At 46.3% G+C, this 22393-nt stretch overlaps 1 protein-coding gene across 1 annotated transcript in view; it reads right to left on the bottom strand.

The window, feature by feature from the left end:
* The window catches only part of CTTNBP2NL (CTTNBP2 N-terminal like), a 45813-nt gene extending 37196 nt beyond the window's left edge, over positions 1-8617 (bottom strand). The window contains exon 1 of the mRNA XM_054564935.1: positions 8560-8617. The gene's annotated coding sequence lies outside the window, so the exon portion shown is untranslated. The remainder of the gene's footprint in view (positions 1-8559) is intronic.
* Between the last annotated feature and the right edge of the window lie 13776 nt (positions 8618-22393).

Raw genomic sequence — 22393 nt, forward strand, 5'->3', positions numbered from 1 at the left:
TCAAATACGGGCTCCTGCACAAATAACGCCTCTTTTTAATTACAAAATATTTTATTACAAAATCATAAGCATGTAGTTCTAGAACATAACCATATCACACTCAAGCACACCCTATGACCTTTTAGGTGAAATGTTCAAATTAAAACTGTAGATTACTACACCCGTATTATCGCCCCACCAACCACGTGGAAGCAGGCCTGCCTGCCTTCTGCCGCAGCCTGTACTTTCGGGAGTGTGTCCAAAGACACGGCACTGTGCTCTGTTCAAAGCAGATTCCAGGATGCTGGGTTTTCTGGATTTATGCTTAGTATAGAAATTAATATGATTAACAGTCAAGCTTATCAGCATTAATCACCACCAGCTCAGTTTTGTAGCACAGTACTCTAAAAATTCAAGCAATAACAGTAATAATGAAAAGGGTAACATTTGAGCTTAATAAACATTAATGTATTCCAGGCAGTGTTCTAAGTACTTGACGTGTATTAATTCAGTCCTGACAATCACCTTAGGTGATAGATGCTATAGCCCACCAAGGAATTCTTCTTTATCATCATCAACGCCACCCTCACTTTACAGATGGGAAAATAAGGCACAGAAGCTAAATAACTTGCTTGGAGTTTCCCATCTGGCATGTGGTGGAAGTGGGCTCTGAACCTAGGGAATTTGATTGCAGAGGCTTCCTTACTAACCCTGCTACTTGGTAATCACTGCTTACATCTGATCTGCTCATTTTATCACCCTTCGGGAATTGCGTGGCGGAAAAACCTCTGCTCACACGTGACTCACAAAGCTGGAAGGGACCTCAAAAAATGTAATTCGGCACTCTCATTTAACAGGTGAAAGCTGAGGCCGGAGTTAGGTTAATTTTCTGAAGATTGCAGTTAAATAGTAAAACTAGGTCTACCACTCATGTCTTTTTAAGATCTAGTCTAACCCACTTTCTGGGACACCAAGATGGATATCAGGTTTCTGTTTTGTTAGGCTGTTTTAAGACTCATGTGTCTCTGGTGCGTCTCTGTGTGTGTGTGAATGCCTGTCTCTCTCACTATGTGTGTACATCTGTTTCTCTCATTGTCTTTATGTTGCCAACAGGATTTATGTGAACATTGGAGAAAGGGAGGTGGCCTCATGCCCATAAACATTCAAACATATCTCCCCCAAAACGAGGACATTTAGCACAACACTATTAAAAACAGGTCTGTCTACCTGGATATCTGTTTACACCCTTTCAAGTATTCTCATCTGAGACAAGACCAAACCAGAAGAACTACATTAGGTAAGCTACTGGAATGTATGTTAATGAAAATGAATAATAGTTTTTGTCATTACATTTTTTCATTACAATAAAAAGATGTGTCTTTTAACACCAGAAAACGACCACAAAAACGAGCCACTTCAAGTATATTTGTCAGTTGACTTTATTTAGTTTAAATGAAATTATAAAGTGATTTTAGAGAAATGTCAGTCTTTCTATGTCATCTATCGGTCGGTCCATCAGTCCCCTACATTTTTGCTTTTCTGATATAATGCCACGATGATTTGTAAAATCCCACAAGGAGGGAACAATAACATGTAGACTGATTTTATTTCCAGTAAAATGATTCATGCGCCACAATTCAAGAGGCAGCCTAGAATATAAAATCCCTTCAAATGTTATTGTAGGATGAAGTTGTGGACTCCCTAAGAATTTCAGTCTAGGAAGAAACAGCGCTTGGGATGGAGGACGAAGCACGAACAGTCGGGGTGTCTGTGTTTTGGCCGTGCCCCTAACCTGACTCTCCCGGAACTGCGAACGGTTTCACGAGACCCCTAACAGAAATAATCATAACTGATGATGCTGTTTTGCTTTTTAAATGTTGTCTTCTAAACCAGGTCAGATTTTTTTATAGTTTAACAATTTGGTATCAGTTGAAAATTACCCACAACAGACCTAGCAGTTGTTTCTGCCCCAGGCTCTTTGGGGACAATAAGTCTCCTGGGAGGCATAGTCTTGGATGGGAAAGTGCATGCGCCCTAGAGTCTGACAGACCTGGGTTTGCGTCCTGGCTCAGCCACTTTGTGGTCCCTCCGGCCATTAAACCTTTGAGCTTTAAGTTCATCATCGATAAAATGGGGACAACAATACATACTCTAACAGGATACTAAGGTTTAAATGAGCAGCGACTGGTCAGTTTTCTGAATTCACATCCCTGTAGAGGACATATCTGGAGTTTCATCTGCAAAGATGAAGAAGTTTTCCTTTTTCCAATGAGTTGTCATTTTCTGTCATTCACATGTTGAATTTAGAAATCAACAGTTTACTCCTTCTGCCTTGACAGCCTCAAGAAAGAGACAGGCGGGCCAGTCCTGGAAAGCAGGCTCAGGACAGGCACAGCGCTCGGGCTGGTGGGAGCTGTGCGCTGCGGGGGAAAAGGAGAGGCATTCTTCTGCCTAGACCAGTTTTTTGTGACTTTAGCATATAGGCACAAAGCATGCCTTTGCGTCCACTGAATTTCTACAGCTTTTAATCAGCCACAATTTTAACTCGTAATGACTGATAAATGGGTTTTCTAAAAATAGCATAGCTATTTTTTGTTAAATGCATAGGTAAGTATCTATATTCATAACCCAGGAGCAGTTATCACCTTCTACTATATCGATCCTTCTGTTTACATACCGGCCTTCTATCTCATAGGACTCTCCTCTTCTAGACAAATACTCTGTCTTATTCAACTTGTTAAACTTAGCACCTTGCAGTCTCTGGTTCACAGGGGCACTCAAAAAATGCTGGCTGGAACCAAAGCTATAATACACAGGACCCTGAATGACAGCCATCAAAGCTGGACCTTATCTTTTAGGAAATGACACAGCACTCAACATGTTTAACCAGGTGAGTATCCTAACAAAAGCACAGTTTTAGGAAGGTTAAGGCTTGGGTGTGCAGCTGGTTGAAGGCAGAAGGGGCGGTTGGCAGAAAACTTTTCCAGGATAGATCTGAGGCAAACATGAGTGGAGGAGGATGTGGGCAGTAAGAACGGCTGATGCAAGAGACTTCATGAAGAACGTACAGTAGCTTGGTTCTGGCTCCATTTAAGGAGGCGAAAGCAGGGATTATCCCAGAGCAGCTGAGGTTTTAAGACTGGGTGACTACAGTGATGATGACATTAACAGAAACAGGGATGTTAGAAAGGGAACTGGTTTTAGGGGGAAATGATGACTGTGACGTGAGACATGCAGAATGAGAAGTAATTAGACCCCAAGAGGAATGTGTTCAGAGTCCATCAGTGTAGTGAATGCTGAGGTTTAGAAATGGAGAAGTCTTTAGGGCTAGAAGCTTTTCAGAAAACTTCAGTGCCTTCAATTTAAAAAAAGGAGGCAACTGGAAAAAGCTAATACACAGATGAAGACCAAACCAGATTAATTTTTGTGCCCTAAAATATTAAACCAGTTAAGAAGCAGACTGGTTGTATTCTTATTCCTCTGTGACCTCTGCAACAAACAGGACTACTTAGCAGAAAGCAAGAAGGCCCCTCCCACCAAAAAGAAAAAAATAAAATGAAATAGTTGCGCTTCCTTTTCCTACAACTTAAACTGTCAGTTATTCCCTTTTTTCTCTCCTTTATAACTTACAGTCCTTACCTCTTGTTAAAATAAGCCATCCCTGCTTCGTCTCCCTTCCACTCTCCTCCTCCCCTCTGGCTCTCATCTTCTAAGGAGAGCAGGCCCGGATCACCCCTGGCCAAGCCTGGCCGAGCAGCTTTTGCACAGAGGATCGAAACAGGTGCTTCCAGGTTTAGGGTCAGGAGTCTTTTTTGTCTGTAAACCCCCTCATCCCTTGCTCTGTCTTCCTTTCTGGTTCCTATTGAACTCTGTAACAATTAAGGACTATAGTCTTTAAACTCAGGTACAACAGTATTGGGTTGGCCAAAAAGTATGTTTTTTTCCTGTAAGGTGACGCTAGTAGCGCTTAGTTGTCTTTCACTTCATTCGAAACGATTCTGTTATTGTGACAGCTGTCATAGCAGCATGTATTTAAAAAAATAAATCAAAACTGGTGAATTTTTGTGTAGCCATTTTAATATTGAAGATGGAAGAAAACGCACAACCTTTTCTGGCATATTGTGCTTTATTATTTCAAGAAAGTAAAAACTCAACTGAAACACAAAAAAAGATTTGTGCAGTGTATGGAGAAGGTGCTATGACTGTGTCATATGTGTCAAAAATGGTTTGTGAAGTTTTCATGCTGGAGATTTCTCGCTGGACGATGCTCCCCGGTCGGGTAGACCAGTTGAAGCTGATAGCGATCAAATCAAGACATTAATGGAAAACAATCAAGGCTATACCACACGGAAGTCAGCTGACATACTCCGAATATTCAAGTGAATAAAGTTACTGGCGAGAATGAAAAAAAATGTGTCTTTTATTTTATGGGAAAAACTAAACTGACTTTTTGGCCAACCCAATAACAATTAAGGATTGCATTCTTTGTGGCTCCTGAAGCCAGAAAGGAATCCTTCCTTCAGTAGCCAAGGACACACTGAGAGCGGAAGCTCTGGCCCTGTACCTGAAATTCAGTTGGGAGACACCTGGCAGGCAGGGAGGAACCATCTACCCACTCCGCTCCTGCGTTCCTGACATCCATGCCTGCTCCTGCTAGTAGTCCGGTTTCCCTCCCTGTCCCCGCCCCCATTCTTAACTCCTCCACTCTGTTTTCTTCTCACTTGTTTTGGTTGTTCCTATGACTGCTCCTTACTTTGCATGCAGTGGGGAGTTGTCTTCAAAAGGCAAAAATCACTTTTAGTCAAAATTACCATGGAAAAGCCCTTAAACCTCACAGAAGGTACCATATCACAGTAGCCACAAAACCATCTGTGTGACACTCAGGACAGAGGTACTTAAGACAGTAGAGTCTGTAGTAAAACAAGGACAATTCAGAGAGGACATCAGGTAGTTGAAGCTCTTGGCTTTCTTTTGGGGAGGCGGTGCAAAAAATTTAAAGGGGCTAATTTGCATGATAAAATTAGGAAACACACTATCCTACAAACACATAATCTCCTAAAAATCCTTGCATCATGTCTGAGGTCAGGACATTGTCTACAAGCTTTGCTTCCCTCTACTTAGGAATCTTAGCTGTATATTGAGGAATTTAAACAAAATTATCCAGTGTCTAAAGTCAGACACCAGTTCTTTACCATTGCTAGAATGTTTATTTAATATTAAATTTTTTACCATGCATGTAAAGTGTTAATAATGCCAATACCTACCAATTACTGAGTGCTTCCTACGTGCTCAATAACTTGCTTTGTGATCTGTATCTATGTATCTTTATGTCACAGCTTAGGGACCTGGGATATGGTGAAGACAGAAAACAGATGTCACCAGGGCTCAGGCAGTGAAAAGGTGCAGAGCTGCAATCTGAACCCAGGTTCGCCTTAGAAATCTGTGCTGTGAATTACCACACTCTATAGCCTCACAGTAAATGTCATTTTCTCACTGAAATGCTTTGAACTGAAATTTGGAAGACTTAGTTTTTAGTTATTGGCAGCCAACATTCAGAAAATAAGGAAAAAAATGAAACAGGCTGACAAGCCATCTCTAGGATCAATCACGAACAGACCAGACAAATTTCCTCTAGAAAGACATCTCTGCTTATCTCATGCCACCAAACACCATTTCAGTGGCAACCCTTAGAAATACCATTCCACTCCAGTCAGAAAAGGCAAGCATTCCAATCCTGTTCTGCAAGTTCACTGGTAGCGCCGCAAACCAGAATCTGCCAGGACACAGACCCACTGTAGCCTGAGCCCATTATGCCGACCAGGACCGGTCTGATAACTCCATTCAGGTACCTAGACTGTTTGCCCCTGTTCATTTGTCTAGTGCTAGTTCAGAAAAGCACAATATCAACTAAAAATCTATTTAGAAAAAATCCCAAAGTAGATCAGTAACTTGTGGAAACCACACACTCAGGAACCACTCTTAAAATAAAAATCAGCAATCAGTTACTCATTTGCTCTCCTAAATTCACTTCATTCCTCTGGGGTCAGAGTCTCAGGAAGATAAAATCCTAAAAGGACCAGCACAGATTACATTAATATTTGTACTTCAGATTTCATTACAGCAAAATTACATATTTAATCAGCAGATTTTTTTTACAGGAAATTTAGTATTTGAGAATCCCTTAAGATACTGGCGTTTTCTAAGACATCAGATACGGAAAATAAAGTTAAATCAAGACAAAAAATAGACTGTTTATACTAACAAGATGTGCCATATCTTATCAGCACATTACCTTTCTAGATTACCCTACTGTGACAGCTTCAAGCTAAGTTCAATACTCATTTAAGTCAAACTAGATACTAGGCACTGGAAAAATAGAAAGATGAAAAAAACAAACCAAAACATACTACCCGCTCTCAAAGAATTTGTAATTTAGTAAGATAGATTAGACATATACATACAAATCTTCACAGAGTGCTTTTCTTCATCTACTATGACCAAGCAGGTGCTGAAAAAGTTAAAGGAAAAATTCCCAAGACCAAATGTGTATCAAACTGGTCTTGCTCACCGTGCCAAATAATCAAAAGAGCATGATTTGCTTTTTCCTCTCTGCTCATTAAGGCCCTGGCAATCGCTAGTACTTTGGTTTCCTGAGTCTCTTACCTTAGTTTATTTTCTGTTCTCTGCTCATGTAATAAGATCTATCTTTTTGGGATTTCCTGTTCTGCTTTGAGTTTTCTCTGCAGCTGGTGCTGGGGGCCCGCGTCTTACCCCCTATGGCAGCACACTTTGCATCGGCTGGAGAGACCCTCCACGCAGTTTCTTCTTTGTGCTTTTTTTTACTGGAGATCTGGAAACAATCACTGAACAGATCTGTAAGCACTGAGAGTGGCTCTGAAAACTTGGAACCTAACTATTCAAGAATAATTTCCTGCAGGAAGTCTACCTTTAGAAAGTTTAATCAAGAAGGTAAAAGACGGCCGTTCTAATCGCCTTCTGTGATTCCAAGTCCTTGCATCTCACTGCTGTTAGCTTTAGCTGTATAGGTAACAATAGTAAGATGGGCTTTAGATTGCAAGCAAAAGAAGTAAGCTAAAAATATGGTGAATTTTAATATATGGAAGGGCTACCAATAGATGATTACTAGGGATTCGATGGCATTAAAATTAGGCCAAAATCGTCGCTATTTTGCACCTGCTGAAATGAAGGTCAGCTTGACAAAGCCCTTTATGAGCACACTCCAGACACGTTGGTAGTCACACACGAGTGAGAATAGTTGGACTTTACTATGTTTTTATTTGTCCTTATCTCTGAGATTTAGAAAGTGCTCTTACTTTTCATCCTCTAAATTTTGGTAGGTGATACGGGTCTTGTAAAACCAATCAATAACATAATCTATGTATCAGTTTCGCTGGGAGGAAAAAATCCCACCATAAGAAGAGGGGCTATGGGAGTAACCAAAGGCCTAAGGACCAGATTAATCATAAACCTAGACGACAGAACCTGAATTTTCTTCAAACACTTCCTGCCTTTTGTTTCAACATAACTACACCTTCAAGGTTAACTGCAGTCTCCCTGAGCACCACACCAGTCCCAGGTAGACAGGGGAGATACTCATTCCTAATCTAATGCTCTTTATTTACTCATCAATACCGTTTCGTTGAAAAGCCTGCTGTTAGTCACTGACAGTCGAACAATACACCCTGCACTCCTACCCACACAAGGCCAACTCTGCAGATACCCAGCATGCTCGCCTCACTGTGAAATAAAAAGGATGGCTTTTCATCAAGCTTTCAGGGAAGAAATAGGCTGGAAAGCAAAAATGAAACGCAACTCTCCCCTAAAAAACCCTTAGAAGTTGGGTTTTCCCTCAAGGAAGAGTAGAGGGAAGGTACAAAGGGGGACGAGAGGGTGGGGAGTTACTATTTCTCCTTCCTCCAGAGTCTAAGAGTCCCGCCGCAGGTGAGCTCTCGACCCCCACAGGAGAGCAGAGGATCCGGGGGGCTTGGGAGGAAGGCCGAGGGTCGGCATGGGGGATGGGAAGAGCTTAAGTGGGGGAAGGCCGCTTCGTCCGTGGAGCTGGCTGCTAGATCGGGTCTTTGATTTTTGCTTCTCCCCATCCCTGTTTTTCGGAAAACGCTAATTTCTATCTTACAGATGAAACCAGCTCTGGTGCCACCTTAGCGATCGGGGGCTGGTGTAGGGAGGGATGTCTGGCTTCCCGGGGGGACAAAATGGGGGTGGGGGCGGCAGCCTAGAGAATGGGAACCTGTGCGCCCTCCCCCAAGGTGGAGGCGCTGGGCGAAGGAGGCCTTTAAATGAGGGGTGTCAGGAAGGGAGCCCTCTCTGCGGAGCTAGAATTGACGGGGACAATGAGTGGCTGCGAGGACCCTCGAAGGATGAGGAGCCGCCTCCTCGGGGAATACCGGGAGGTGGGAGAGACAGCCCCGCCCCCTCCGGAGATCGGCGCGAGCAGCAGTCGGGACGGCGGCGGGAGGATCCTAGGGGTCCTGCCCTTGCTTTTCTCTCGGGAGCAAGGCCTCCCAACCTCAGCTAAGCCCCAGCCCTAGCGGCTCTTACCTTTTCCCGGCGCTCCAGGCTCCGCTCCCCGCCGCCTCCGCCACCCGCTCCCATCCACAGCCCTTCGAGACCCCGCCCCCCAACCGCCAGGCGGGGCACTGGCATTCACCAGGGCCAATCGCCACCTCTCCTCCCCAGACCCGGCACCAATCCGCGCCCTCTGGAGGCGGGGCTTATCCAAAGTCATTGCGGCTCCTCCCAGGGCCCCTAGATCCCTTTTGTTTGGGGAGAGCCAAACTGGGATTGAGGTCGCGTCACTTCCGGGAGGAAGAGTTCCCCCACTCCGGCCTGAGCTTGGGGGTGGGCTCGCGCCTCTCCCGGCCGGCTTCTGCAACTTTCCACGTTCTGTGAGGTTTCCGGGCAGGAGCCAGGCGAGTGCTTCGTGCTTTACCCTCCTGGTCCTGGAAGCTTAGGAATGGCGGGTGCTCTGGTGGATTGGCCTCATTTACGTTTGAAGTGTGCTTTGATGTCTGCTTTAGAACTAGTTGTTGAAAACCTGGTAACGTGTCTTTCCTGCTCTTTTTTCCGTGGACGAGCTTGTGGATGCGCTAGAAGCAAGGGCGCAAAGATTAAAAAAACCCTGGAGGCCTTCCCCCGCTTTCTTTTCACATTACATTTGGGAGAGGATTCTAGCTCTGGAGCCCCTGGCGTGGGGGCACCGGGTAGTACCCGGGTGAGCGTAAACCCAGCCGGACTTGCATTACAGGTAGAAGTCGAATGGGTAATTACAAATTGTGTGTCAAGGTTTTCCACGCTGTGGTTGTTAAATGCAGGGACTTTATTCGTGTGTCCTTGGCCACCTTACACTGTGGGCAACAGCGTTTGCGTTGAAGCTGGAACAAAGGACAGTGTAGAGGATGCAAGGAGTGTCTGCCCCTTCTTGTGAACATAGAAATGGTAGATCTTGCTGGTGGCAGCAAGACCCACGCGGACCAAAAAGCCCAGAGCGGGGAGAGGATACATCCCTGCTTGAGGTCAAGTTTTCTGGATTCCTTTTCCAGTTCACAGATTGATTCAGCTAGTTAAATGATTAATAACCACATTATTTTAAATACAGTAAATGCTTATAATACCATTGCATGTAATGCATAAATAGTGTACTAATTTTAATACATTATTTCTACTCTTAATTATTAAGCAAGACACTATTAGGGGCTTAGTATTCACCTAGGCAGACATAGCCCTCAAGGCAGACAAAGCCCTGCCCTTCCGCAATTTAGAGTCTGGAGGAGGGCTGTGGTCAGTCTGTTTAATCACAAGGAAGTTGGAAGGAAGTAACCAGTTTTTATACTACCACTGTGCCGGGTACTTTTATATCAACTTATTTTACTTAATCTTCACTACTATATGAAAAATCTTTCCTAACCTGTAAGACAGACTTCATTGTCCCCATTTTACAGATGAGAACATAGGGATTCAGAGAAATCACAGTCATAGAGCTAGTGAATCAGAAAGCAACAACTTCCAACAAGGGTGTGTAACTCCAAACCTGTGCTACATTCTGCTGTTGTTGACTCTCACAAGGAGACAGGTCCAGAGAATGGGCCTGCGTGACTGTAAAATCAGCATTAGAGCCAGAACAAAAGCTCCCTGCCTCCCCTTATTGATTGTAGGCTTGAGAGGGTCAACAGCGGCCCAAGTGCCTTCTAGGTAATGAAGTAGGAAGTACAGAACTTCAAAAAGACATTATTCCCTGTGTTTAGAAGACTAACAGTCTGAAAGGCAAGACCAAGGGCCAGGCATATAGTAGGTGCTCAATAAGTAGTGACTTGAAACAAAATGTCTGAAGTGGTTACAAACACAGAGCTTAGGTACTGGAATAGGTCCTTGAATGAGAAAAATCCCACTTCCTCCTCTTCCCATTCACCCTGACTATGGGTAAGCAATGAGGAAGTGCCTCATTGCCTGATAATGAGGCCGATGTGGGAGAACAGGCTATTTTCTGCAGCCTCTGAGTCACTCTCAGAGTTGTCCTAGTGAATCAGCCCTCCCTTCTCCCCCTCCTCCATTTGTAGCTGCTAACCCACCACCACCCATTTTACTCCCACGCTGTACCCCTCGGTGGCCTACTCCCTTTGTATAGCAATCAGCAGCTCCCCTGGCTCCCAGGGATCCCTCCTGCCCATTGCTGAGCGTGGGAGGGCGCAGCAAGAGTGAGATCATCTTTGCCTTGTAGTATTCAGAATCTTGAGGGTTTTCAGATTGCTTTTGTCAACAAAAGGTTTCTGTCACCAATCCAATGCCAACAGGAGCCCCCAATTTCAGGTGTGAGTGGGGTGGGATGGGAGACTTCATTTAGTTCTGCATTTTGCAAAGATCGGGGAGCGGGGAGAAGGGCAGCCTCTAAGGGAAAAAGCCGCTGGAGAGAAGAGAGGAACATGAAAGACACACCAGAGACAAAGTGGAAGCCCTCTTTTTTAAAAGTGCCTCCCTGATCCTGATTGGTCCATTTTTTTGCAAATGAAGATTTGAAAACTTCCAGTTTGATTGGTTCAAAAGCACAGTCCTGATTAAATAGAATTACACCTTCTGATTGGTTGTTGTGGAGCTGCTCTGATTGGTAGATAGAGATGCAAATGAATAGCTGCATGCCTCCTATTGGGTGGAGCGGGTCTCAGCCCATTGGTTGAAATCAACGTTAGGAACTCCTTTATAAGGCAGCTCAGGCGTAGGCGCGCAGCAGCAAAGGCGTGGCTAGCTCAGTCTGCGGCAGGGCCTGTGAGACCCCTGTGCCAGCAATGGCCGCTGGACTCTCAGTTATGAACTTGGACCCAGTTAACTTCAAGGAGTCCTTTTTGACAGGTATATTCCTTCTTGGAGTCAACACTTTCCCCTAACGGTAGATAATGAGCAGGACTGTAAACTTCAGGAGGCCTTCAGGCTGCAGCTCTGAGGGATACAGTCAAACTTCGGTTCTCGAACGTCTCCCACTTCAAACAATACGGTTTTCGACCAAGTTGTTCAAGGAAAAAAATGTCTCTGGCTGTCGAACAAACTGGTTCTCGACCTGACAACCCTTTCCTGCCACTCGCGCCTCTCTCAGGCAACAAAAGAGATTCAGTGTTTGAACAAGTTGCTTCTTGAACAGCCTTCCAGAACGAATTAAGTGCAAGAACCAAGCTTCCCCTTTGGAATGAATGCAGTTCGAGAACCGAGGTTCTGAGTTTTGTAATTCTTCCATACATAAAATGTATTAAATTTAGAGTACAAAGATGTACACAGAAGTAGAAAGTGGGTTTATATATCTTAAATTTGTATGCCAATATGCCTTTTTTATATGTTATTTTGTCAACTTGCCAGAAAATATTTATTAAATGCCTACTGTATGTCAGGCAAGAACTCAATAGGAAATGCTAAAGATTGTATAAATTGTGTCAACTTTTCTCCAAATAGGTAAACTTCCTAGGTAGGTGCTCCATAAATGCTTATTGCTGGCTTGGGGAGGCAAAGATGGAGTAAAGAGAGCTAGATTGGAATTAAAAGTCCTGGAGTTCTATTAGTTTCCTAGGGCTGCCCTAACAAATTACCACAAATGGGTGGCTTGAAACAACAGATGTTTATTATCTCTCAGTGTAGAGGTTAGAAGTCTAAATCAAGGTGTTGACAAGGTTGGTTCCTTCTGGGGCTCTCAGGGAAGATCCATTCTGTACCTCTCGCCTAGATTCTGGGAGTTCCCGGCAACCCTGTGGCATTTCTTGGCTTGCGGTTGCATCATCCCTGTTTCTGCCTCTGTCTTCACATGGCCTCCTTCCCAGTGTGTCTTGATGTGGGCTCCTTATCTTATAAGACAACAGTTATATTGGATTTAGAGCTCACTAATTTTGTATGACATCATCCTAACTCATGACATCTCCAGAGACCCTGTTTCCAAACACGTTCACATTCTGAGGTGCCAGGTGGACTTGAATTTTGGGAGTGGGAAGCATTCAAACCTACTTTTCAAAGTAGCATCCCCACTTAACTCCATTTGACTTTATTAGTAAATAGCATACAAGTAATGAACTAATTCAGGAAGATCATTTCAGTTCTATGATGGTCGTTAGATATACTAGAAGCCATTAATCAAGGCTTTACTATATGCCAGTCATTATAAAATTGCTTTACACTACATTTCATTTAACCCTTAAAAAATCCCAGAGGTAGGTGTGCATATTAATGTACAGTTAAGGAAACTGAGACACAAAGAAACCCATTGTCATGGACTTAGATGGTGAACATATTTACTCAGATCTGATTCCAAAATGCACTTAGTAGGAGCCCTGATGGGCCAGGGCACATGCCTGGGTTGCAGCCAGGTCCCTGCTGGCAGTGCACCCTGGGAGAGACAACTGATCCATGTTTCTCTCCTCTTTCCCCCCTCCCTCCCCCTCTCTTAAAAATAAAGAAATCTTAAAAAACAAAAAAAACTTAGAGGAGAGGAGAGCTATGGATACTTACCTGAACCTCAGTCTCCTCGTTTGTGAAATGGGATAATAATCTCTGCCTACAACCCCAGGTGGCTGTGAGTACACAGGTGGGTCGGTGGACATAAAGTATTTGGTGAGCTCTATGAGGAATTATTAAAAACTACCTGGGAGATCTTGCTCAGACTCCTCCTGCTTGGATCCCAGCCTGAAATTCAGCTAAGCTTCTGGGGGTTGAACACCTAGCTGTGACTCACTGGGGCTGACTAAGATGCTGGGTGGCTAGATGTACAAGTTGGAGTGACTCGGAAAGTGACCCCGCCCGCCCGTCTTCCATACCCACCCTGTTCCTCGCTGGAGCTCCCCCTGGGCTCCTCCAGCAGGGGAGCTGGAGATCGCAGGCTAGGAGCTTAAGAGGGCTCTCCTAGGCAGGGCCCAGGCGGAGGGTGGGCTCTCCACAGCTCCCGGCATTTTCTCCCTTCATTTGTTTCTACAAAGGCCTTTCCGAGTATTCCTTAGCGTCCTCTTCCTGCTGGATCTGCTGAATCTGAGCGACGGGGACAGGGGAAGTTGAGAGATTTCGGGGCGTGGCCCTCACTGTGTTCCCGAGCTTCTTGCGCCCCCTAGTGCTGAGCGGTGAGTCCTGCAGCTGACCGCTTCCCTCGGGGCCATCTCTGTGCGCTTGGGCAAAGGCCTCTTGCTGGACAGCTTTTCCTTTCACGGATGTGGGCTGAGAGCCCAACAGGTAGGGGGCTCCAGGGATCAGCAGTATGAAAAAACACTTCTAGGGACAGATAATTCTGTTTTTTTAGCTAATGTGGGGGCTAGCTTGGCCATGAGGGAGCCAGGAAATTCTTATCATGAACTGTGTTAGGGGAAAATATGGGAAAGAAAGGGCAGGAAATTTAACATTGAGTGCTTGCTATGTATCAGGTACTGGTCCCAGGCGCTTTACGGACCTTACATGTATAGTTCTTGTCCTCTTTACGTATATAATCCTTGTGACCATCCTAACTGGTAATTATTATCACTTCTAGTTTTTCAGATAAGAAAGCAAGTTCAGAGAGGTTCAATGTCTTGCCAAAAGCTCACACAGTAACAGTAACAATGATAACATCAGCTGATTACTTAGTGCCTATTTCACACTAGGCACATTATTCCTTGTTTCCTCACAGTAAACCTTTAAAATAGTCAGTACGATCTTTGTTTTACTGAAGCGCTCACTGAGATTTGGATAATTTAGGAAAGGGAGAACTGAGACACTTGACAGAGATCACAGGGCTAGGCCCTCCTGACTCCAATCCCACGCTGTTTCCATTCCACCTCTGTCTCGTGGTGCTGGGGTGGGGGTTGGCGGGAAGGTGGGACTGAGCCAAGGCCTGTGGGACTCACCGTGCTTTCCGTTACTGGGCTCCTGGCAGCCCTTCCCAAGGCCCAGAAAACTGGGGCCCTGAGGTTTTTTGGATCTCTAGATCCAAAGATAAGGTCCCGGAGGTAGTATGGTGAAGACAAAACAAAGGGTAAAGTCCCTGGAATCCTGGGGACAGTTTGCTTGGGGAAATGCATAACCAGGCAGTGCTTGGGGACTGCACAGCAGTGTTGTTGGAGGCCTCGGGGAGATCACCCAGAGGACCCTGGGTCCTGTTTCCCTCATCCAATGTGGAGCTCTCTTGCTCCCCTGAAGTTAGTGGGCCAGGATAGGGAACACAAAGCTCACAGAGGGGCTAAAAGGAAAGGTAGATGGGGTGCAGCCCAGCCCAGGTAGAGAATTTCTGGACCTCCCTGGCTGGGTAGCTCAGTTGGTTAGAGTGTCATTCCCATACGCCAAGGTTGCAGGTTCAGTTCCCGGTCAGGGCACGTATAAGACTCAACCAATGAGTGCATAAATAGGTGGGACAACAAATCAATGCTTCACTTTCTTGCTCTCTCTCAAATCAATAAATTTAAAAAAAAAAAAAAAAGAAAAAGAAAAGAAAGAGCGTATTCCTGGAAGTAGGCGAGATAAATCATGGTTTCCAAATCACCCAGTTCTCAGAGATTTGAGTCATTTTTAACTCTTCCCCTCACCCTACAAATACAGATTAGTCATAGATCCCTGGAAGAATGCTCTGTGTTCCTTTGGATGAGTCTCAAGTTCCTTTTCATTCTAATCTTTGAAATTATTAAATTATACCTGAAAAGCCTATACCAGATGATGAGTTAATAAACTGGTTGATGTTGTGTTGGTTATTTCCAAGTGTTAGCTCTAGGCAGACAGGTGGGAAAAAGATATTAATCAGCTACTGTCTTTTATATGCATGTTGACTTATTTCAGGAAAGGCGAACTCCTTCCTTCTCTTCTAATCCTTCCCCTTTCTGTCTGTCTTCCTGTTTCTGCAGGTGCCTCCTTCCCCCAAAGCCTGGAGCCAGACCCACTTTCAGTCCCTGCTGGCTTTTCAGACAAAGCACTGAGCCTCCTAGCGTTGCCAGAGGGGACACACTGACTGGAAGGCTGGCCCTCTTTCTCTCTCCCCTCTAGTCCCCCTCATCCCCACACAAGGCCGGACATTCAGCAGAAAATAACTTCTGTGCTATGACCAGAGGCTGAGCTTCGACTGGCTGTGCTGCCCAGTTTCAATTTGACGAGAGCCAGTGACACGCTTCCCCTGGTCTGTTATTTCAGCTGAGGCACCACACAGTTGGCTGAATGGGTCCTTGTTGCTCAAAAAAGGGAGAAATATTTGCAGGGAAAGTAATGACCCGGTTGTGGCCGCACCTCCATTCCTAGGCAGTTTTCTGGTAAGTGGCCCTTTGGCGTAGGCTGGTGCTGGAAGCTTCTGTGCCCTCATTGCCTGCTTCACGGCTCCTGCTGGGCTCCCGCAGGGTCAAGTCTTGTCTTGAACCCAGTGACCGGGGGACCCAGGTCTCCTGCTTCCTTGGGAAGAATCTGTATATTTCTCATTCCCTTTTCTTTCTGCTGCCATGCCTCTTGTTCTCTTTTTATTCCTAAAATAGTCCCTGAGTGCCTGTTGTCACCACCACAAGAAACAACACACAGTTCAACCTCAGGGAGCGCAGAGCCTTGAGGGGAGGTAGACTTATGTCACTTCTTGCCCCTCCCCCCCCAAGTTCCCCTGCTTTCTGTAGCCACTCTCACAGAAGAAAATAACTCAACCCCTGTCTTACGTCATAATTGAGGCTCCTCCAGATGGAAGGGACTGAAAACTCCACCCAAACCAGCCAAAGCAAAAAGGGTTTTTATTGGCTCATGCCACGAAGAAGTCCAGGAGTAGGCTGACTTCAGAGGAGGCTGGACCCGGCTTCTCAAAAATGTTCCTGGGATCAGGTTTCTCTCTTTGTATCTGTCTGTGTTGGTTCTGCTGTTGGACACACACTCTTCCTCAGGGGGCTGCAAGCTTAGGAGCTTCATATCCAGTCATAGGCAGTGGCCCAGAGCACCTCCCCCTGTGCCCGAGGTCTGAGAAAGATCTCAGGCTGTCTTCTCGGCTCTGCTTGGACCGCGTGGGCAATGCCAAACCCGTCACCGTGGCCAGGGGCATGTGTTGCTTTGACTAGGTCTATGTCACGTGCTCTATCCAGAGCTCTGGGTTAAGTGTGGGAAAAAGCTATAACCTCAAGTGGAAATCAACCCATTAGTTACCAGAAAAAATGGGGATGGATGTTTGGGAAGCAAATAGTGTTTATTACACACTTGAGGGTTTGTCTTTCTTGCTTCTCTAAACTTTCTTGCTGCTGGTCATTGTCAGAAACTCTGGGATGGCTAGTCTTTGTCCTTGGTTGCCCCAAGCACTACTGGCAAAACACTTCTGTGTAGCAGTTTTTTACTGAGGATTTGGGCGCCTGGGGATGGTGTGGGCAGTGCTAAAAAGGGTTTAAGGGTTAGAGGCTCTCAGACTTGAGGGTGTATTGGAATCGCCTGAAGGCCTTGTTAAATCACAGATCACTGGCTGGGCCCCATCTCCAGAGTTTCCACAAAAATGTATTGAGTTCCCGTGCTAGACACTGTGGTTACAGTGGGTGGCCTTGGTCCCTGCTCCAAAATCCCTCTAACTTTGTCATGCAGAGTGATTTAATTCCTTATCACTCAAAACTTTCTCTTCTCAGCTCTACCAGGGCTTTCGCTGTTCCTAGCTGGATAAGCCCATGAAGTCACTCTCTTCCACAAAGGAACTGATTTGTACTATCTGCAGAGGTCAACTGACTCAAACTGCAGCCACCTTCTGGGATAATACTTTTATTTATTTTCCTGTTACATAGGCAGACAAGGAATGTTGTGGGTCAAGTACAACGTGAGAGGTATTGAGTAGGCATAGCTTTCAGAGGCAGAAAAGGAGGAAGCAGAACCTTCTTCAAGGAAGAGCTGCTTGACTCTTCTGTAAGCTTGTGGAGGGAGTCACGGTAGAGCCAGACCTACTAGCTGCATGACCTGGGTATGCCACTGAACTGCTTTGAGGTTTAAATCCCTTACCCCTAAAGTTGAGAAGAAGAATAGTTTGATCCTCAGGGTTGCAGTAGAGATCAAACGAGACGCCAGGAGACTCGCCAATACCTTGTTCTGTCTGCCACTAGTCTGTCAGTGAGTCCTGTCAATTTTACCTCCTCGTACAAATATATAATTACAAATCTTTGATCTCAAATCTTTCTGCTTCTGTATCTACCATCTTTACTACCTTGGTCTGTCCATTACCTTGTCCCTCTCCAGGACGACAGCAGTAGCTTTCAAAGTGGTCTTCTACCATTCACTCTAGCACCTCCCACTTCTCTCTCCACACAGCAAGCTGAGAAAACACAATCTAATCATGTCATACCCCCTCCCTCCCGATTAAAACTTTTCAGTGCTTTTAGGGTAACCCGATTCACAAAGCCCTCGCTATTTGGTTCCTGCTCAGCTCTCCAGAATCACCTAGTGCCACTCTGCCCAGACAACTGGTGATGAAGTCTCTGTCCTTGACCAGGCTGCAGTCTGCCTCCCCGAGCCCTCTTCTTCTGGGCCAGGTCTCAGTGTTGTTTGCTCCCCACTTCCTGGCCTTGGTGGGCCTGCACGGAGCCCAGGCTCAGCCAGAATCCTGCTGAGTCAGTTTAGAGCATTTCCCCACCCATGATGTCTGATCAAGTTCTTCATCCCCCGCCTTTGATGTCTCAGTCCTTGGCCTGCCTTCAGCAAGGACCCCCCCCTACCCTCAGTGTCTCCTCTTAGTACTTGCTCCTCTCCATTTGTCCCTTTGGATTTGGAGTTGAACCCGATATCCCTCCCTGCTGCCACAGTCTTGACACCCTATTGCAACAGCCCTGAGTAAAGTCTTCTTTCCTGTTCTGACAGGTGTCAGAACACCTTTCTTTCTGTAATGCTGGCTGCTTTTCTCTTCCTGAGTCTTTGCTAATATTATTATTATTTTTTTTTCCTGAACTGCTCTTTCCCTTCATACCTAAAGCCTGCATAGCTCAATGTCACTTTCTCAGAAGACTTTTCTTACCCCAACAGAGTGAGTAGGTTCCAGTATTATCTTTGTTGCCTGTGTCATGATTTGTAATTATATATTTGTACGATTGTCTTGATTAATGTGGCTCACATAACTCTTGAAAGCTCCATGTGTGCAGGGAGGTCATGTCTATTTTACTCATTGTTCTTACCTCTAGTACCTTAGCACGGTAACTGGCACAGAGCAGGTGTTCTGTTGTTGGTGTAACTGTTGATTGGATGGATGAATGAATGAAAGACAGTGCTCTGTCAATCATTTCTCCTGGTCTCCAGCTGTGGTGATAATCCCAAACGCTTTTGTGGGAGACAGAACCTTCTATGGCCTATTTCAACCTGCTGCAAACCCTTCTGGGGAAAGCGTAGAGTCATAGCCTTGGAGATGCCTGGGAAGCTCAGGGAGTTTAGGTGGCCCTCCTGAAAAATGGCCTTATAACTGTCCCCCAGGACCATGATTTACTCACCTTTTAATCCTGAGTGCCTACAACAGTCCTGGGCCTGGTGGCTATTCAAATAAATGATCTTGGAATTGAGGAAATGTCCAAAAGGGACCCTGTGGCCCTGGGGTGGCTCCCGGGAATACAGACAGTCCCCTTGACACAGATGGCCCCCTGCATGGATGCTGACGGAGATAAGTGCTCGCTCTGCTCTGATGGCTGCTGCCCAGCAAAAGATGCCCTGTTGCTGGGGACAAAGTCCATGAGGGGCTTGTCGAGGTGCCTAGTACCATAAAACAGGGAAATGGCGACATGAACTTACTGAGATTCCTGTTCCTACTGTGCCCGCTTGTTTTCCTGTCATATTTATTGGTAGACCAGGCAGGGAGGTGCAGGGAAGGAGGGGACACAGTGAGAAACACGGCCGCTGGGTGTCTGGCCCAGGCCCCGACACCACGTCCACCGCCCCAACTCTCTCTTCCCTCAGTGCCTGGCCCCGCGAGGCCGCTCGCCACCCTGCCCCCATCCTCGCGGATCCCTTCGTAGTCTCCCTGCTGCCTGCCCTGAGCAGCTGCTCCCCTGAGATCCCCGACAACCCTCTTGTCCATAAACCGTGCGGGAATGCCTGGCCCTGCCTTGTGCTCCCCATAACCTTAGGCACGCTTCTCCTTCCCCGCTCCTCCTCCCGGTGGTGCGATGACGCTGCGCTCCCTCTGTGGGTCTCCTGCTTCCTTCCCACTCTTCTCTGTGGCCATTTCTTTCTCTCCCCACTTAACACACACTCCGGGTGAGCCACCTCATCCCATGGCGCGGTTACCAGCTCTGCTTGATGACTTCCAAGTAAATCCACGTCTCTTGCCTGGGCCTCTATCCTGAGCTCTGGACTCTGAAAGGACAAAGCCACGCATCATGACCCTACTCTCCCCCCCCCCTGGCACCTAGTCCTGCCAGTTCTGCCTCCTTGGTCCACCAGTCTCTCCCCATGTCCCGTCACTATCTCCTTTCCAGCCACCTTCCTCTTTCCCACGGGTTGGGTCGTGGCAACAGCCTTCCCTCTGGGCTTCCTGTATTTGCTCCACCTCTTCCTTCGATCCATTTCTGCTTGGCAGCCACAGTGATTTCTCTACAATGAAATGCTGATCCGGTCACTTCTCTGCTTACATTTCTACGAAGTCATGGGCTTCCTAGAAAGTCGGGGGCTGCCTGTTAACTTTAGGACAAAGTGCAAACGTGAGCATCTCAGTGACATCCCTTCTTGACCTGGTTTCTGCTTCTGTTTCCAGCTCCAACTTTTGCTACTTCCCCGGCCCCAGGCAGCACCGCAGCACTACTGACCTGCTGAGTTCTGACTCCGTTATGCTGTCTGTGCCGTCAGGACCTTTGGGTGTGCTGTTCTGCCTTTCCTTGGCTCCGCCAGTCCAGCTCACTACTCTTTCTTTAGGAGTCTCCTCCATGTCACTTCCTCCAGGAAGTTTTCTGTGATCTCTCCAGGCCAGATTACATGCCCCTCCTCTATCCCATTTGTTCTCAACGCCCCCTGCACTTGTATCTGTCTCCCCTGCACCTGAAGTTCCTTGACACAGGGACTCTGCCTGGTTCATAAATATATTCAGATTGTACCAGTGCCTGGCACATAGTAGGTATGCATATTTATTAAGTGAAAGAAGTGATTTCCTATAGCTTTTTCATACCTAGCTGACCATAGTCATTAAGAACCCTGGCTGCTTAACCTCCCTGTGTCTTGGTCTCATATTTTTTAAATGTTTCTTACTTCTTAAGGTTGCTTTGAGGATTAAATAGATTAATGTCTGTATGCTTGCCATAAAGTAAGTGCCATGTAAATGAGATAACTTAGTCTATGACCAACCATGGGTACTTTTGAGAGTGAAAGGGGTGCTGTGAATAATTAGGTCCATTGAGCTCAGGCACGTTCCGGGTGGTATGGCCGTAGTGGACGAGTCGGTAAAACAGCTGTGGAACAGTTACACAATGGAACACTACTCGGCTGCGAAAAAGAAGAAAGTTTTACCCTTTGCAACAGCATGGATGGACCTGGAGAACATTATCGTAAGTGAAATAGCCAGTCAGAGAAAGACAAATATAATATGACTTCAGTCATGCGTGGAATGTAATGAACAAAGTGAACTAACAAGCAAAACAGAGACAGACTCACAGATTGAGAGCAGGCTGACAGCGAAGGCGGGGGCGGGGGTTAGGGAGTGCAGGATCGAGCGAAGAGGAAAAAGGACTCATGGACTTGGCAACAGGGTGGTGAAAGCAGCGGGGAGGGAGGTATGAGGGGGATAAGTGGTAATGGAAAAAACACAATAAAAAGTTTTAAAAAAATAAATACAAGTTAAAAAATGATTATGTCAGGACAGCAGGTTATAAACCAGGAGTGTCCTGGGCAGACAGGAACATTTGGTCACCTGCATGTAAGGGCTCATTAGGTAAATAATGTCTTCATTTTTGTTACTCCTGTCCATTCCCCTGGTGATTAGCAGTAAACTCTTTCAACCACAGACGCCCCTGTGCTGCTTAATTTTAGGGACCACAGAGAGAGGCAGGCCTGGGGAGACAGCGTCCTGAGTGACGGGATTGGGAAAGTGGCGTGAAAGAAGCAGAAATGGAGCTGAATGCTTGGGCTGTGAGTCTAGGGATAAAGGGGAGCCTTCCTGCATCGCCCCGAAGTGCGAGGGCGTGTGGGCGAGAGGCCCGCGTGGTCGCGGGAGGCGCGGCATGTTTCATGGGGTCCAGCCTTGCCTCCGTGCTGCCGCCTTGTCCGTGGGGCGGGTCTGCAGGCGGCCGGGCCCATCCCGCTTGACGCGCGTTTGCTGTCTGCTGGACGTAGCTGCTTTCTCTCACATTGTTTCAGAAAGGCGCGGCTCCATTGCTTCCCCTACAGGGAGTGTGTTTTCATTACCTCGAAATAGTTGTTTTTATGAACAGGGATAAACACCTGGTGGGCAGGAGTTTTATCTCCCGGTCATTCCAATTTGAATTCCCTTATTTCTTCTGCTTACCTGGGGAGGGAAAATATGCTCTCTCCACAGTCTTCCTTCTCCTGGTTCCCCAGACAGATGCCCCATCAGATAACAGCATCTAGGCCCTGGCTGCACCTGCCCGGAATACCAATTGCAGGTGGTTCTCGCAGTGACCGTGGTGCTCGGGGGAGGGGGAGAAAGAACATCTTCCCTTATCTTGAAATACTGAAGCCTGCAGTTGAGAACTTGCCGCCCTGAGATGCAGGTGTACCAATTCATTCCCACTCCCTTTCCTTCCAGGGTGTGAGTACAGGTGGGAGGGGTGGGGGAAAGATGGGAGAATGAACCAACATATGGTGACGCTTCCTCTATGCCACGCATTGTCATGTTTCTTTTTTTTTTCTTTTTAAGGATTTTATTTACTTTTTTAAAGAGAGAGGAAGGGAAGGAGAAAGAGAAACAACGTGTGAGAAATACATGGTTGCCTCTCACATGCCCCCAACTGGGGACCTGGCCCGCAACCCAGCTGCCTGG

This window comes from Pteronotus mesoamericanus, unplaced genomic scaffold (genome assembly GCF_021234165.1).
Source record: "Pteronotus mesoamericanus isolate MK-2021 breed Mesoamerican mustached bat unplaced genomic scaffold, CSHL_Meso_final scaffold_99, whole genome shotgun sequence".
Taxonomy (NCBI): Eukaryota; Metazoa; Chordata; class Mammalia; order Chiroptera; family Mormoopidae; genus Pteronotus; species Pteronotus mesoamericanus.